Consider the following 6,000-nt stretch of genomic DNA (forward strand, 5'->3'; position numbering starts at 1 on the left):
AATTGGTGGTAAGACAAATCAGAAAATAGTATTCTGTGAAAAATAATAGATTGAGAAACTACAGGAATAAGGTATGGGATGAGATTGAGAGTTTTGAAGCATTTTCAATAATTTCAGTACCTAGAGATCAAAATACTAGAGCAGATTCTCTGGCCGTATCTGCATCTTTGTTGTTGCCTCATCCTGATTTCAAAGATCAAGTGTATAGAATGGAGGTTTTGTTCATACCTAGTGTCCCTAATAATGAAGAATCTTGGCAAGTGTTTGATGATGATAAACATATTTAGCAATTTATTGAAGGTACAGGCCCTTTTGTAGACCTTTGTTTTGAAAGTGATCAGCAAGAAGAACATTCATCAGATAATGAAAGAAAAATTAAATCAGTCACAGTTCAATTAAAAGGTAACATAATTCCTTCCCACTTTGTTCCATTGGAAAAACTTTTCAATAAACATGATGCTTACATAAGGAAAGAAAGAAATAAAAAAGGGAAAACTTGTGGGGAATTTGATGGAATTAATATAGGGACAGAAGATAGCCCAAAGATGATAAACGTAGGAAAGTATTGTACTCCAGCAAAGAGAATAAAAGTCAAAGAATTGTCGATTAATTTGCAAGATGTATTTGCTTGGAGTTATGAAGATCTAAAAAATTTGATGAATGGAAAATTCAAACACACAATTCCCCTTAAACCTGGAGCAACACCTGTTAGGAAAAAATAGAGGAACTATAATCCTTTGATAGAAGGTGCAATTTTCAAAGAAATTAACAAGATGTTGAAAGCCACGATTATTTACCCTATTCATCACTCTACTTGGGTGGCAAATATTATGCCTGTGAGGAAGAAAAATGGAGAGATAAGAATTTGTGTAGACTTCAAAAATTTAAATTAGTCATCCCTCAAGGACAACTATGCCTTACCTAACATGGACCATTTATTGCAGGTGGTTGCAGGATCAGAAATGATGTCCATGCTTGATGGATTTTCAGGATATAATTAGATACAAGTAGAGGAGGAAGATCAATACAAGATAGCTTTCACTACACCTTGGGGCACCTTCGCATATAACAGAATGCCTTTTGGTTTAATAAATGCAGGTGCAACTTTTCAGAGGGCCATGAATCTATCTTTTGGTGATTTGAGGAATAAGATTATTGTGATATATCTTGATGACTTGACTGTGTTTTCTAAAAAAAGGAAAGACCACATTACAGATCTGCTAAAAGTGTTGCAATGGTGTAGAGATCATGGTATTTCATTGAATCCAAAGAAATCAGTATTCTGCGTTACTGAAGGTAAACTTTTGGGCCATATTGTTTCTCAAGAAGGAGTGAAAAATGATCCAGATAGAGTTAAAGCTATTCAACAATTAAGTTTACCTTTGAGTAAAATAGGAGTTAAATCCTTCTTTGGCCGGGTGAATTTTCTAAGGAGGTTTGTGCTTGATTTTTCTGAGATTGTAAAAAGTATTGTTGATATGATGAAAGGAAATCAAAATTTCAAATGGACTGAAGTTGGTAAAAAATCTTTTGAAAATATAAAAGAGGCTATTGCAAATGCGCTTGTTTTAGTTCATCCTAATTACAATAAAGAATTCATTATATATTGTTATGCTTCAGAACATACTGTTTTAGCCATACTAATGCATAAAATAAGGAAGGCATACAAGCTCCCATTGCTTTCATGAGTGTGCCTTTGAAAAATCAGGAATTGAAATACTCTCACATGGAATAGCATGCATATGCAGTTGTAAAGGCATTGAAAAATTTTAGATTTTACATTTTACATTCTCATTCAGTTATTCATGTGCCTGATGTTGCAGTAAAAAGTATCTTGAATCAGAAAGAAGTTGGTTGTAATCATAGAGGAACATGGATTGCTAAAGTACAGGAGTTTGATATAGACATAAAACCAACGAAGTTAGTAAGAGGAAATGCACTTTGCAAAGCTATGGCAGAGGATCAACACATTGAAGATGATCATAAAGTGCTCATGGTGAGTTTACAAGATCCTTGGTTTTCCAACATTGCCTATTATCTGACATATGGTGAGTGTCCTGATGGTTTAACAACAAAACAGAAGAGAGATCTAAAAAATAAAGCTTTGAAGTACATAATATTTGATGATGTTTTGTACAAGAAAGCAATAGATGGCACTTTCTTAAGGTGTGTGGATAAAGAACAACAGGTAAGATTATTGAAGGCTTTTCATGATGAAGCCTGTGGAGGACATTTCTCTTCTACTGTGACTGCATTTAAGATTCTCAGACAATGCTATTACTGGCCGGGTATGTTTAGAGATGCATATAAATGGGTTGCAAATTGTGAGAAATGTAAGTTGTTTACAGGAAAGCCACAATTGGCCACTTTACCTTTAAGACCAGTGATAATAGATGCCCCTTTTCAGCAATGGGGTTTAGATTTTATAGGACCTGTAAATCTTGCTTCAAGTCAAGGACATACCGATATCCTAATAGCCACAGATTATTTTAGTAAATGGGTAGAAGCAAAGGCAATGAAAAAGACTACTTCTACAGTGCTTTGTGAATTCATCAAAGAACAAATATTGGTTAGATTCAGAGTTCCTGCAAAACTGGTAATGGATAATGCATCTTACTTTACTTCTGCAAAAATCATTGCTTTCTGTTATGATAATGGAATATGGGTTGGTCATTCATCAGATTACTTCCCTCAAGGAAATGGACAAGCAGAGTCCAGTAACAAGAATTTAATTAACATCTTGAAGAAGTTGGTCTCAGATAATCAAAGGAATTGGCACAAGAAACTGTATGATGCATTGTGGGTTGATAGGACTACTCTGAAAAGAGCTATTGGGATTTCACCTTTTGAATTAGTTTATGGTGTTGAAGCCGTCTTACCATTACCACTTGAGTTAGCTACCTGTAAATTGAAGACTACAATTGAAGATGGTGTGTTCAAGGAAGGATTAGAAAGGAGAATTTTGTATCTAACAAAGCTACAAGAAGAAAGAGTAGATATGGTAGATAGAATTATAGAACACCAAAGCAGAGTCAAGAGGTTGTTTGATAAAAGGGCAAGGCCGAGAAAGTTAATGGAAGGTGATCTAGTATTATTATGGGATAAAATACAGGAGCCTAGGGGAATGCATTCAAAATTTCAATCATTGTGGAAAGGCACATTTCAAATTGTACAGGAAAATCAGAATAATTCATTCAAACTGGCTTATCCTTCAGGTGAGCGGCTGCCATACTCTTATAATGGGTAGGACCTAAAATTGTACCAAATGCAATAATGGGAAGCAGGTAACCCCTGCATAGTTGTTAGTTAGGTAGGTTTTCCTTTTTCCCGTTCTTGGTTAATGTGTTTTGTTCTTGTTTCTGTTTTCCCTGTTAGGTTAGTTTTTATTTTCATCAAGTTGTTGACCCATGTGCGAAACCAGAGATGATCTGAGCCCTTTCAAGCATTATCATACTTAAATCCCCAGATGGAGCCAGCTGTTGCCCGAGTTTCAGGTTTTCTATGTTATGAGTTGTGTTAATGATCATGTCAAGTAAATCAAAAGAGTCTAGGTCTAAGTCTTCTTTAGGTAGGCTATCCTTGTCGAGTTTCCCTATCATTGCCTTTTCTTCTCTAAGCTGGTTGGGTTGTTCTAAAGGTCTATTCATATTGGGTAGGTTGTAGATCCCAACCCGGCAAGGATATCATGCTCTTATTGATGATCTTTTGTAGATGAGAGTTGTGAAATGTTCTCTAGACATGTACAAGGGAGCTGATGAGAGTCTTTCTCAAGATGATTGATGTACTATTGTTTTTGAGAAAAATTCATAAGGTCATGGAGTTTTCCATGTCCTTGGTATTCAAAAGTTCACCTATCCTTGGCACAGCAAAGGAAGTGGTAGATTATCACAAAGCTCTTCTTGGAGACATGCATCGCCAACTTCTAGTTCATCATCTTCTGAACATTCTTGGAGGAATCAACCTTCTAGTCCTTCCAATGTCTCACGAGGGGGCACTTCTAGAAAATCTGCTATCTAGAAAGGGGTAGTCCTTATATTTAGACATTCGCTGTGGCAAGGTTGTGATAAAGCCAATTTGTCCAGGATCAAGCATTGGTATTAATGTGCCTTAGGTGTTGATGATGCCCTTAGAAAGGAAGATAAATTGATATTAGAGAGTATAGATATAAGAGTTGTAATTGAAATATTTCTTGAAGAAGGGATGAAATTTACAGTTATTGTTCTTGATCTTCACTACGGATTTGATTCTTCCAGTTACCCTTCTTCAATTGATGTTATTGATCATATTCACACGGGAACACCAATGCTCTTTTTGTGCTTGGGGCTACTTGATCTTGCACTTATTGTTTGGTCTTGAGACATACAATGATCACAGGAATTCATCAGCCATCCTCCAAATTTATTGTTGTCCATTCTCACATGCATCTATCTCTACACATTATGTCTGCCAAATACAATCGAGTTTCGAAGGCTATTTCTACTATTAGAGATCAAAGGATAACATACAATAACTGTTTATTGCATATGCAAAAAAAAAAATAAAACTGTTGTCAATAGTGACATTCTGAAGGCATTGAGGATCTCGAATCAAGTTCTGAAGTTCAAGTCAACATGCTCAAAGTTAGAGGCAGAAAGGCATTAGTTATAATTGACTGATACGAATGCACGGAGAGAGTAATTCAGAAGTACATGGGAAGTCATAATCAAAAATTGTTGAAGCCTTACACTCTTTCTACAGGCAGTGATCTGGAGCATTGGCAAGAGGAGCTACAAATGTTAGCTAGAGGCGATGTATCAAATCCACAAGGATCACATCAGGAATGTCAACAGTATTCAAGTCAGAATAGTTTTATCTGAAATGGTTAGAAAAATGAATTCAAATAGTGATTGTTTGAGTTCCCAAATTTGAAAGTCTTTTTCTCTATATTTTGTCTTTTTGTATTCAAAGAAGAGGAAAAGTCAAGAGCCCTTACGAGTTTGATGTATTGAAAGGTCTATATATACTACTATGAAAAGAAATGCGGGGGGGGGGGGAATTGGAAGGTAGCAAAGTAATTCCATTTACTTAGCCTACTTATTGGTTTGTTGTTCCAGTATTATTTTAGTTGCAATTTTTTTTGAATAGAAAGCATACTTATATTTTGGATACTGTGATGTCTTCCTGTATTCTATTTCTTGTCAAGCAAATTACAGTAACGGTAATTCTATTTGCCTTTCATTATATAGGATTGCTCCTATTCGCCAATTAGAATCTGCATTTCATATAAAATAGGATAGAATTAGTTAGATATTAAAACTCATGTAATCGACATTCTACTGGGGGTTATAGATTATCTTCATTTTATCCAGCCTGAATTGCTTGTGCCGACAAAGTAATTCAGTTAATTTCATTACTCAATGTATTTGGTGATTGATAAAAACAAATTCATTGAATATTTAATACAATCAGGGAGCTGTACCTGTTAATTCAGAGGGCAGTGATTGTACATATACGCTGACCCATTTGTTGGTGGCATTCTCTTGTTTTCTCACCTTGGGTGTGAATAAGAGTCAGGGATTATAAATCTAACGAGAAGACAAACTATTAACCAACAATATTGAAGTTCAAATCTACCACATCTAAGTTCAAAGAGTCCTGATAGACAATAGTGTAGGGTTAAACATTATTTCCTTCAGTGTGATAAAACAACTGGGAATGTCAAAATTTGCAATTGACCCTAGAAAGAAGATCACTATCAAATCATATGATGAGGTCAAATGATCTTTCGAAGGTCTAATTGTCCTTCCTATCCATCTGGGTCCTTTTGAGAAGGATGTGATCTCGTAAGTGCTAGATATTCCACTTGTATAGAATATTTTGTTAGGTCAACCATAGATCCATGAAATGCAAGATGTACCATCCACATATCACCAATGTATCAAATTTTCATTCAATGGTGCAAAAATATTAATCCCAAGGGACAATTCTATGTCCATCAACATGCTTATAATTGCCAAATCA

Source organism: Cupressus sempervirens, chromosome 8 (genome assembly GCF_028749045.1).
Source record: "Cupressus sempervirens isolate cs-2001-9-10 chromosome 8, ASM2874904v1, whole genome shotgun sequence".
Classification (NCBI taxonomy): domain Eukaryota; kingdom Viridiplantae; phylum Streptophyta; class Pinopsida; order Cupressales; family Cupressaceae; genus Cupressus; species Cupressus sempervirens.